The sequence below is a fragment of the Hermetia illucens genome, chromosome 2 (genome assembly GCF_905115235.1).
Source record: "Hermetia illucens chromosome 2, iHerIll2.2.curated.20191125, whole genome shotgun sequence".
Lineage (NCBI taxonomy): Eukaryota > Metazoa > Arthropoda > Insecta > Diptera > Stratiomyidae > Hermetia > Hermetia illucens.
Genome location: NC_051850.1, coordinates 189,662,548 through 189,675,297, shown reverse-complemented (window position 1 = coordinate 189,675,297; position 12,750 = coordinate 189,662,548). Strand labels below are relative to the sequence as shown.

The window sequence follows — 12,750 nt, the reverse complement described above, 5'->3', positions numbered from 1 at the left end:
GCTGACATGAAATTTGAAGGAAAAGGGTAACTGCCCACGCTTGCAATGAGCTACATCATTCTACATTGAATTAAAGGGAGGTCCCCATACATGCGAAAGGGGGAGCAATTTAAGAGCAGCATCACTACTGACACAGTACACCTCCAGAATGCCTTTCGCGATTTAAAGAAGACCCTGAATGAAACCCATCATTGTCAATAACACCGAGTTACTCAGAACCCAGCGATTTGAGGTGATCATCAATCAAAGGTCATCAATCAATTGTCAACTGCGCCATGAAATTAGGTCATGTGTCAGGACCACCTCAATGACCAATATTTAGCCTTTTATGACCGATGCATCAATGCTTCAAATATCGATCCGAATCCCATACTCGCACCAATTATAATCAATCCCGCTTTAAGGTTGTCGAGTTAAAGATGGTACACATAACCCACAACGATCATGCCCGAAATGAGTAAGATCGGTACTGCAGTTATGAAAAGTTTTGTTTTTTTTCTATGTATTCGAGTCGGCATTTGTCCCAATAGATTCCCCGCCTTATTTTCACTAATGACGGAAATCACTTCTATGATGCAATCTAACAAAAATCTCCAAGACCTTTTTTGTGTTTGAAATTATCTGTGTGTGTGTGTGTGTGTGTTTTTGATTTGTCCCACGTTGTCCCGGCAGGCTAACGATGTATACCACCAGATACCACCTACGATGACTCCGTGACACGGTTGGCTAGACTGTTGTCTATGTTGCCAGCATGACTACGAAAAATATGGGCTACTGGGCCTTATATTGCTTTGTAAATTTTCAATTTGTTAACGTGATTGAGTAGTAAGAAGTAAGATTCATTTTGCATATTTTGACTTATAACCGTAAAAATTTAGGCTGCTCCACAGAGTTGATGGATCTATCCCAGTTAAAATTATTTCTGATTTGGATATACTTAGTACATTTGAAGAGGATGTGGTCTAAGGTTTCCTGCGCATTGCATGTATTGCAACTGTCATTTCTTATGATTTTCATCTTTTTGAGCCATGGTTTATTATAGGAGTGACCTGACATAATTCTGTTGGCAGTTTTTATCCGCGACACCTTTTGTTTGGAAAGGTCTTTCGGAGATTTTATGGGTACATGGGGGAATATTTTTGCAAAGAATTTCCCTTTGGAGCGAATGTCATTTTGATAGCTTGAGTCCCACTCCTCTGCTATTTGGTTGGCAACCAGAAGGTTTAAATCAATGGGTGCTAGGTGACAGTTCATGAGCGTGGCGCTGTTCTGGCCTTCGGTAGCTGCCAGATGTGCACTTTCATTTAATTTGATGCCACTCCTTGCCGGGCACCACATTATGACTACTTCTTCACCGTTCATGCATTTGATGTTGTTGTGGATTTCGTTTACCATGTAGTGAGTGGTAGACTCTTTGCCCAAGATCCGGCACGCATGTAGGGAATCAGTAATTATGACCACTTTCTTATGACCTTTATCCAACGCGTATTTAGTGGCTAGCCAAACCGCTTGGAGTTCTGCTGATAATGTTGTGATTTGGTTTAGCCTGTGCTGCCCCACCATTTCAGCATGATCATTGACCACTGCAATGCTTACATCACCTCCTCTGACAGAGGCATCTGTGGCAAATATTTCGAAATTCCTGGATTTGTAGTTGCATATGGAGGCATTGATCTCATTTGCTAAAGCCGTTTTTGGAATGTTTATGCCTGACGCCTGAGTTATAACCACTTGTAAGGTATGTGGAGGGCTTGATTTTATGTCAGCTCTCAGGAGGTCAAAGAGGTGAGAGAAACGTTTGTAAGTTGCAGAGAGGCCATTTTTAGCATCTGCACTCTCTTGGACATTCCGAAAGACATGAGGTCGATTTGCATGGAGCCTTATTAGCTCCTTAGTTGCTAAAAATGTTATTTTGAGGTGGGGCGGCGGTTCATTTGCCAGAGCAAAGGTGGACAGGTGGGGAGCAGTTTTGGTAAGCCCTAGGCATCTTTTTAGGATTGTGGCCGCTATTGAGGTGATTTTGTTATTCAGGTATTTGGGTGCTAATACAGATGTGGCAGCGGCATAATCTAGGATGGGTCGTATTAGCACTCTGAACAATTTGATGCTATTTTCGGGAGGAAGGCCCCAAGAATGCCCAGTAGAGAAATTGATGACTCTAGCAGCTTTTTTAGCCTTAGAGATGGTGTCAATTGTTTGGTCTTTTAATATTAAAGATGAGTTAATTGTCTTGCCAAGGAAGGTTATCGTTTTGAATTGCTGTATGCTGATATTGCCAAGATTCAAGGGGTGTAGTGTACTACTATTTCTTTTAAGGGTTATGAATTTTGATTTTTCCGGATTTATGTGAAGATTTAGGCTTTTGCATTCGTCAATGAGGGCTACTGTTTGGGCTTTAATGGAGACTTCAGTTTCCATAATTGTTTTGCCAGTGGCTAATATGAAAAAATCATCACTGGTTTATGAAGTGAGGCCGTGTAAATATTGAATAGCCTGGGACTCAAGACACATCCTTGGGGTATACCATTGCAAATCCCCACCGTCGCATCACCTAGGATTAGATTCCTGTTAGCCAGGAACCGTGAGATCCAGATAATGATTTCGGCTGGTATTTTATGAAAGATCATTTTAGATTCAAGGGTTTTTAGATCTACACTTTCATATGCTTTGGATACATCAAGAACTACTGCTTGCGCCTGCAGTTTGTTTGCTTTGGCTATGGAGATTGCGAGAAGGATGTCATTTAGACATGTCACAGTGGATAATCCGCTCTGATAGGCATGACTGTTGGGAGGGAGAATTTTGTGCTCTAGAATGAAATGGTTTAGTCTGTTTTTGACAAGTGTGTTGAGGATTTTGGCGAAAACATTAATTAGAGATATGGGTCTGAAGTTTTTAATGTCTGACAGATCTTTATTTATTTTGGGTATGGGAACTATCTTAATAACAGACCACTCCTGTGGAGGGTTTAAATTTTGCCAGGTTTCATTAATGGAGGTAAGCAGAGCAGATTTGACCGGAGGGCTAAGCCACTGAATGTAGGTGTACGTAATTTGGTCATTACCCGGTGCGGAGTTCTTTTTCCGTTTGTTGAGGACCAGAGCGAATTCCTCAGGAGTAAAATTTTGTTGCAGCGATGGTGGCGGTAAGTGGGATGTAATATTATTTGGAGTTGGCTTGTTGTAGCTTGAGCTTAGAAAGTCTAGGTATTTCTGGTCATTTTCAGAATCCCAAATCCGGTTGCTGGTTTCTTCCTCTTGAAAATTTTTAAAGTTTTTTATGCTTTTCCAGAATACCTTAGTGTCTTTTTCGACACTCAGTTCTACCCAAATCTCGTCCCAGGTTTTTTTCTTAGCCGCTTTCACCGCTTGTAACCAATTTTTGTTTGCAACCGAGAAAGACATGAAGTTGGTGTGGTTGGCATCCCTGTGGTAGGCTCTCAGAGCTTGCCTTTTCTCTACAAATAGTGTCTTCAGATCACTGTTCCACCATGGTTTATGGGAGGAGCCCTTGCGGATTTTGAATGTCGACTCTTTAATTTTGCTTTGGATTTCTGCTGTCAGACCGTTCAAATTCTCCGTGGGAGGGATGGACTGCAAGGCAGTTTTTAGATGTAGGAGGCCTATTTTGTATTTCTGTTGAATTACAATGGTGTTACTGTGGATGGCAATTGGTTTATGCTTGCTTTTAGAGATCGGTTGTGCCAGCGCGTTCCAGGACCAGGATATAGTAATAGAATTAGTGAGGATGATATCTCGTGCAGATGCTCTTGTTTTGCCGTTTGTTACCTGGTCCACAAAGGTAAGTGAACCGTTGTTGAGTAGTCTAAAGTCAGATCTGCATAGTGCGTTTGAGAGATGCTTCCCTTTAGATTTCTTGTAGGGATAGTATGTCATAGCCGTGAGTATTAGCAAAGTATTCAATTTCAGACTTATTGTTAGCTAGACTTTGAATGTTATATTGTAGGATGTTTACCATTTGCAATTTCTACGAACGTCAAGTCGCTTGTGATGTTGAGTTTATCAGTCTGTTTTTTTATTTTTTGCATGTCTTCTGCCAAAGATGGATCTTGTATCTTTGAAGAGATGCTGTTCATGAGTTTGATGATTTGCGACAGTATTTTCTGGTACTCAGATACAACCGTGTACGTTGGGTGTTCGAAAACAGTTTGATTTGGCGTAAGTGGTTCTTGATAGTCACCTTTGGGAAAGGGTGTTCTGGTGTTCTGGCGTAGATTTGATTTGACAGCAGAACTGAATTTTTTGCTCCCTCTGATGGTTCTGTTGAACTCATCTTGAGGATTCCTTGTCCAGTTGTTCTGACTTTCTCTTTTTTCCAGCGGAGGGTAGGCAACGTCACAGTCAACATCGCAGTCCAGTGAGTCGTAATAATTTTTCACTTCTTTAGTGGCTTCCCTCATGGAGATATTTTTAATTGCTGCCGTCTTGATAATCGCCAGGTGTTCGACCCAGATGGTGCACTTCCTGTCTCTGGCGTCATGGTCAGACTTACCACATAAAGCACATTTTTTCCCGCATGTGTTGCCATCGCACTGATCTTTTGGACCACTGTAATTTAAGCATCTACTCACTTTCGCTTTGCAGTTAGTGGCAATGTGGCCCAATCTGCCACAAGCAAAACATTGCCTCGGTCTGTTTAAATAATGATCAACCTCAACCCTCACGCTACCGATTGATATATGTTTGGGGATGTCAGAGCCAACGAAGGTTAATTTGACTGTTCGAGATGGAAAGAAGACATCTTTGTTTTCCTTAGATCTGAAGTTCAGCCTTTGAACTTTCGCCAGTTTTATCGGGGAGTTAATGTCCTGAAGTATTTCATCTTCTGTGAAATCTGTGGGGATGCCTTTAATAATCCCAAATCTATGGGTATCTCTCAAGGAAATATATGCTTTTAGCCCTAATGTGACCAAGCGATTGTCGGATGCCAAATTGTTCGCGCAGGACGCTGATTTGCAATAAACTTTTATCCTCGTAGGCCCATCTTCCTTGACCGTAACTACCTGGTCTTTGAGGTTGAGACGCCTCGTAAGTTTATGGAAATTGAGGGGTTTGAAACCCTCAATTCTTTCCTGTCCGTTAACCTTATCTATGTATGTCATGGGGTTGCTTCTCTCCACACATACTGTGTACGCTTTGCATTGAGCGTTCTCGCTGTACCTGTACACTGGGGCTGTTTGCTCCATCGGAACTATTTTTTGTTTTTCCATTGGTGAAAGGGTCTTGCTTTGGTCCTGAGACTGGGTGACCTCAGGGAAAGCTTTGAGTTGAGTCGTGGCTGGTAGAATTCCAGAAACCTTTTGTTGTTTAATCGTGGGAGACTGGATTGGGGATCTTGACAGGCTCCTCGAAGCCCTTCGCTCTTTCCTGGTTAGGACATAGCCACCGATTTCAGTTGGGCTTTTGAACTGTGGCAATACAGGTGCCTGAGGAGATGTTGGCATTTGGGAAACAGACCGGTCGAAATTTATTTTCCCCTTGTCCGGGGGTTCACACTCCCTAACCTCCATGGCCTATCTTGACAGATGCCAGAATGCCTGTTTACAGGGGAAAAACCACCAAAGGATACAGGGGCAGATTTCTACTTACAAGATTGATTGGGTGAAGAAGCAGAAATAAAACTAAGGCACTTACCTTTTTCCTTAAGCAGGAACCGATTCACCGCCAAAACTATCAAAACAGAAGGAAACACGGTTTATTACACCCACGCGGATAGGCAAAAAGAAAATTAGCTTCAAACTAAAAACGCACTGTCGATACAAACACGAAATGCGTCTGCCCACGGCAGACGCAAGTGTGTTTGAAATTATCAGCATTTGAAATTTCAACCAAATTTAAACAGTTTTCAGTCTGTCATTATCAATAAATAAGTCAGTCTGCTTGCACCATGTTATGTGACGTCACAACTCGAGCCGAAAAACTTCAGTCGGCAACTGTCAGTTGCTCATAAGAATATAAAACTGTCAAAATTAATTTGCTTTGTGCCTTGCTGCATAATTAACTCCACAAAAACCCCACAAAAACTTTCTTGGCTGTTGCGAAAGGAGATTTTCAGAAAAAGTGTATTGCCATCGTCCGATACAATCCAGTTTCTTTGTAGTCAGGTTTAAATAGTGAGGATCACTTCAATGTGAGTTAACATTATTTGCGTTAGAATTTTTTATCACTATTATTTAAATCCAAATCAAGTCACAAAAGAAGAAATATCACAGAATATTCAACCCGATCCAAGGTTCGAGTTCTACTCAGTGCATGTCCATTTTTTGTGGCCTCAGATGCGATTTACCACCGCCCAGGTAAAAATGTCAAAATTTGCTATATAGTTTGTTACCATTACTGCTAAAACGTAAAGTAAATTGAAGGATTGTCCAATCACGCATTAATTTCTTCCACGGACCCATTCATAGAAACCACCCAATCATATAATCTGAATAAAGTCACGAAACTGCCACTATATGTTATCAAAGATGCGTAACACTCTCCATATCGATACCCTACTTAACCCTTTTGCATGTACCTAGAACGATCCTACTCGCTGCATGCGGTAGGGTTCATATCAATAGGAATGATTGCTAATTAGAAAAGCGCGTTTGGCAGACAGACAGATAGACAGTCAACCGATTTTAATAGGGTTTTGTTTTAAGCAAACCTTTAAAAAGGAGGCAAAAAGAAGATCGCCCACAGGCAAGGTACCAACAAACTCCAAACCTATAGCAGAAGGCTCGACATTCACCCAAACAGCATTCAAAAATGTCCACCCCGCGGTGAATCCTTAAACTGAGACCTTTTTGTACATTCATTGTCCAACCTTTGTCAGAATCCAGCAGCGACTAATGGTGCAAATCATTTGATCTTTGAATTTTGTCCAAAGGCGAGGTCCAACTGGACGTCTTGATAATCTCAAGCAAAGGCGGAACAATGTATTTTGACATTTTCTTGGGTGAAACGAAAACTACAGCAAAGAGCAGGCGAATCCCTTGCATGCAGCTGTTTGTAAGGCAACTGTGGGCTGACTCCACTTAACTTAAAGGATCGATCTTTCAATCTCCTGAGTGGGGTGAAGTCGGACCAAGAGCGGATCGATGAATGAAAATCGAAGGCACAGTGAACACGTGAATTGTTTTTGGCACCCATTTGTCGATTTGCATTTGTCCAACAGATGGCTGTGTGCTGGGGAGCTCTTTGCTGAGCGCCACATACCACACGACAAGTCCGACATGCTGTTAGTTGACAAGACGAGTCGCTCCGCGTATATTATTGATGCTGCTATCCCCCATAATAGCAACATTGAACGGAAATACGTAGAGGGGAAGGGGAACTATGGGCCACTAGCTCATAATATTGTCAGCTCACGGTTGCCCTTGATATCCTGGGACTCGTACATAGTCTGGTTGAAACTGCGCAAAAGTACACCATTCTACATACATGCTCGATGTTGCAGGGCGTTCTCCACGGATTCTCCCACTAACCTACCAGCGGCCACCATCACCGGCGCCCCTTTATCTTTTAAGTAGGTAGGATCGTCCGAGCCCAAATGCTTGGTACTTAGTGCTAGTATTAGGTAAAATCCGGCATATGCTGAGAGAAATTATTCAAAACTTAGGCACGACAAATTTCCAAACTCTTTTATGAATCTTCCTGAAAAATGTCCCCTCGACGGACTGACTGTGATGAGAGAGTTTTCACCTAATTAAAAAGAATTTTTCCTTTTTCGCCTTTGCCCCTTTCAGGGGCCGGGTCGGCTCGTCTTCATCGGAGCCTTCACGGTAAAAGGGCTTTTCACAATCCCAGAATTGTTGGTTACAAAGCAAAGAGCAGCAAAAGCTCCTTGCGTGGAAAAGTTCAATGGTCTTGCGGCGCGACGTTAAGTGTGGAAAGGTGCCACGACGAACGGAACTGCAACGAAACGTTGACATTGAAACAACCTGCTTCTGCAGAGATAATCCTCATAAAGTGGTAAGGCAAGTTATGCCCCAGCGCAACGTTAATGAAGAATCACGTCCACCTTTCCAGTACCTATTCATATCATCACTGGCTAATACCATATTCAATTGCGCGAAACCTAGCAATAAACGGCGCTCCCTTGGGTTTTCGACAGTTATCAGTGTCGACGGGCATAGTGGAGCAGGTTACTGGCAAATGTTCTCGAACTTTCTCAGAATAAGACTTGGAGGATAGTAACAGTTGTGCAGAACCCCATACGTTTAGCTGCTGAATACTTATGATGTGGCTTCATCAGTCTAATCGATGATCCATACATCGTTGCAAAAATTCTAGTAGGCTTCACTTAGGTGTTCTGGAAATCTAAATACTGAGCGACCCTTCATTGATTGAGGTCAACTTAACATAATTTTCCTATTGCAGTTAACAAGCAGCAGCAGTTCTAGGTATCTGGCGCTACCAGCAATTATATCAACTTTCGAATTCGAGGTCAAGTGTCACTCATTGGCGATACGCTCCTTATCCCCACAAGTTCTGCGTCGACCGATAGGTCAATAATGGTCATGATTTCACAAAGTATTCATACGTGATCAGGGCTATAGAAAGAAAATCAAAACTTGGGGTCCGGGGAGAATCTTCAGACCTGATGACGACAGTTCCGCGGACGAAGATGGGGATGCTACCAAACCGTATATAACAATTTCAGCCCCATACAACTATTATGTCAAATCAAATCTCAGCCATTTTGTTGAAATCTGAACTATCTGGGTATGTGAAGTTCTTCAACACATCGGCATAGAAGAATGGTAATGCGTTAAATGATATGCCTACTAGTTGGGTGTCCTATGAAGAGAAGGAGATAAATAAATGTGAACCGTTCAGAGAGGGGTGGACTCCTGCACGCATGTAGCGCGATTCTCTCGCCTCAAATATCTACAGCGTGTTCTGCTTTGAATAACCCTCGACTATCATTAACCCCATTTGCATCGCATAATAATAATGGGTAGACACCAGCCGTAAACACAAAATTGCCACTAGAATCAGCATTTTGCAATGTAAATGCCACAAGGATAATTGAGTCGACAGGTTCACTGAGCTCCAGCATTGATAATAGCAGTTGCAGCACGCAACGCTCAGAAGGCAACGTGCACTTTAACAAAATATTCATAATCGATATGTGCACCCAAGCCACAGCTACGACGAAATATTTCCTGACCCCAGCATGTCGACAAATATGCTCCCGCAAATCGAATCCTTTTTTGCACTAGTTTGGACAGCTTGCATACACGAAATGAAAACTAATCGATCAATATTTCGCCATATTGCGGGATACAAGTTTCATTGGGACAGGGAGATCAGATGGGGGAGGATGGTAGGATTTTTGAGGTGCTGAGGGTGGGTGGTAATTCTCATTGACTAAAGTAGGATGCAATTTGGCTTTTTGTAGGTCAGGTAAGCGACTTCGCTTAAAACGATTGGAGATTTTATCTTCTTGCTAAGCACGCTCAAAACTAAATCCAAGAAGGGTCTCATTCCAAGTTTCTGGGAGGCGACCCTCAAACTGTGCCGTCATAATTGCAGTCAAAATCAATGCATGAGGACTCATTCCCTCAAAATTCCATCATGTCAATTATCCAATTTCAAGTTTTCCCATAAACCCAATCATTCACACCACCAGCACTGTAAGCACGAAAGGGAGTCCTAGCTCAACATCGGTGTCTGTATAATGGCGAATAAATGTTCGAATGAGGTAAGTTTGAAAGTATGAAAAAAACTGGAATAGCCACGTCCTTTAGAGTTTCGACGCCACACCAGATTTTCGCTCGTTTTCTGGCCATTTCCGTGACAGAGTGGCTTTTTCTCTCAATCCTCTGTGATACATATCCTTTAATGCTGAAGTACCAACATTCATATATTGGAACGTTCGTATTTTATTCATCGTCCTGTAACTGGGGAAATAAAATTCAGATCGTTTCTGCCGCGGGCCCTAGTTTAATTTCCGATTCAATTCGTTCATGCCATCGTCGTACCGTTTTTACTTCCTTTACTTTTTGTCCTTAATCTTTTTCCTTTCACTGGTCTATAGGAATGAAATTAAACAGAAAATATTGAGCAGATGGACGGATTTTTTCCTGCAGTAATGAGGGGACTTTTTCCTTGGTCTTCGATGTGATATTACAGCTGTTCTAGATAGCAGGGTTTCATGCTATCTCTGTTGAGAGGAGACACTATCGCCATATTCGATCATTTAGTCGTTCGTGGAACCCCGGAATTATTATTGAATGACTAGCTGACCCGACGGACTTCGTACTGCCTCAATCGATAAATAAAAGGCCTAAACTTTTGTATAAAATAATTTTAAAACAAACAAAACGAATCCGTATTTAATAAAAAAGCATATGAAGAATTCCGTCTGCGGATTCGATCAATTTCATTATGTCGTGATTGCTGTTGTTGTGTTTGATGTGCACGAACTCGTTGCATTCTAAGCCTATCTACTTCATTATCACTCACTAAATAACGCAATTCTGACATAGCAATACGACTATTTTCTTGATCTGTCTCTCTCTGGTCATCAGTGCGGTTAGCACGTGAGGTAGCTCTTCGCACATTTGATTGACTGCGACGACCTAAGTCAGGTCGTCTTCTCCTTGGCATGGTAAATTGTAAATAATCAAAGTCACAAAAGATCGTCAAAGTAAAGAAAGTTCTCGCGCACTCATAGATATCGTAACACAATATCGTAATACTTCTTTCCGTGTTCAAAAGTACAACAGGATGGATTGACATATTAGTTGGTTGTCATCTAATGTCAAATATTATGGTTGTGTTCAGAAATTTAATTTGTAACAAAACTTAATATCTAGTCTAGGTCGAGGTAGTCTAGTTTGGTCTTGAAATATTTATGGAAATTCAGAAAAGGTTTGAACGGTGAGAAACAAAAATACTAAAAACTGAAATTCTATTTGCCAATACAACATGTTCTGAGCTGTGAAGCATTTGATGTCTTTTGTTTTTTTAGAAATAAAAAATTGTCACTTGGTTGTCAAATATTTCTAGTAGCGTTAAAAAATTTGTCCGTTTCATAGCTGTAATATGAGGTCCGATGAACACAGTGAGTTATTGAACTTTATTGAATATCAATAAAGTTCAAATTGACTCTAAATTTTATTTATGATAGAAAAAAACGTTTATATGGGAAGAAGAAAAGTGCTGTTTTTAGGGTTTTACCGGAATTATTCGAATTTTTCTCACCTTTTAAACCTTCCCTAGAGCTTCACGGACATTTCAAAACCAAGATAAGATAAATCCGTTCAGCCGTTCTCGAGTTTTAGCGAGACTAACGAACAGCAATTGATTTTTATATAGAAGATTCTGGTCCGAAAATGTTTCACACATTTTCGAGTTCAATATGCATTTGTTCACTTTATTGAGCGGCTGCCTGAAATTATAAAGTTTTTCTATATGGTACATGGGGGTGAGAAGCCGCATGTTTTTTAGAAACCCCATAATTTGCGGAATGTGCCTTCCTCCCGTCTGTTTCGTAGGTAGGGGTAGGTAGGTATCAATGGCCGCTCCGAGGAGCCCAATTAACGCATTGGTGCGCCGTTTTGATGCCACAAACTCCTAAGACCGTGACTGTTGTTATAGGAACAGGGAAGCAGAGGCCAGCTGGCTCGGATCTTCAGAGCCAGCCCGTAGCATTCACGAAGGAAAGCAGCTCTCCGACCCTGCAGCTAGAAATCTCACTGAGGTCCCCAAAGAATGGTTTACCCAGTGTCCGCAGCCTGACTCGAGCCAGAGCTGGGCAATCGCAGAGAAAGTGCATGAGGGTTTACCTTCCTTCTCCGCAGCTTCGGCAATGCGAGTTGTAGGGTAAGCCGAGCCTAGCGGCATGGTCCCCTATGGGCCAGTGCCCCGTGCAGACCGCCGTAATCTTGAATGCATTTGCACGCGTCTGGCACAGGAGCTCTCGTGATCGGGCTATGTTATAAGCGGGCCAAATTCTCCTTGACTTGGCACAGCTTGTAAGCCTTCGCCATCTCAGGCCCGCGGCTGCTAAGTAGTGCGAGTAGACTCGGCCCCCGACAGCCGCTAGCGGAACACCGAGTGTATTCCCCGAGGGACTGCCAAGAGCAGAGCCTTGCCTGGCCAATCCGTCAGCCCGCTCATTTCCCTCTATGTTCCTATGCCCGGGAACCCAGAGGAGAGTGATCTTGAGCGTGCCGCCCAGATGATTGAGCGTGTCTCTGCACTGCCCCACCAACCGGGAAGATGTCGTCGTTGAGTACAAGGCCTTGATGGCCGCTTGGCTGTCTGTTAGAATGGCTATGTTACGCTTGGGGCTCGAATCACGCTCCAGCCATCGACAGACTTCCAATATCGCCAGTACTTCCGCCTGGAATACACTGGTGAAACCTGGGAGACCATACGACTTGGATACACCGTGTGTATTCGAGAAAACCCCCGCCCCGACTCCATAGGCCATCTTTGATCCGTCCGTAAAGAATACCGTGGCATAGTCTTGCAACACGCCGCCGGTTTTCCACTTTGCCCTGGTTGGAAGGTCCACAGCAAAGTTTCTCGTGAAGTTCAGCTTTCGTGTGACATAGTCCGTGGGGGATGCCCAGATTTCTCGAGGTATTTCATCTAGAATGTTGCTATGGCCGTAGGACTTCGCTGCTCAGCATCCGGACTCACGTAGTCTGACGGCACTGCACGCTGCAACATATTTGATGTGGAGGTCTAGGGGGAGGAGATGAAGGAGTACATTCAGAGCATCTGCCGG

At 42.7% G+C, this 12,750-nt stretch overlaps 1 protein-coding gene across 5 annotated transcripts in view; it reads right to left on the bottom strand.

Moving 5' to 3' along the window:
• LOC119649404 (potassium voltage-gated channel protein Shab) overlaps nucleotides 1–12,750 on the bottom strand; it is a 587,838-nt gene that overhangs the window by 253,194 nt on the left and 321,894 nt on the right. The gene's annotated exons all lie outside the window — the stretch shown is intronic.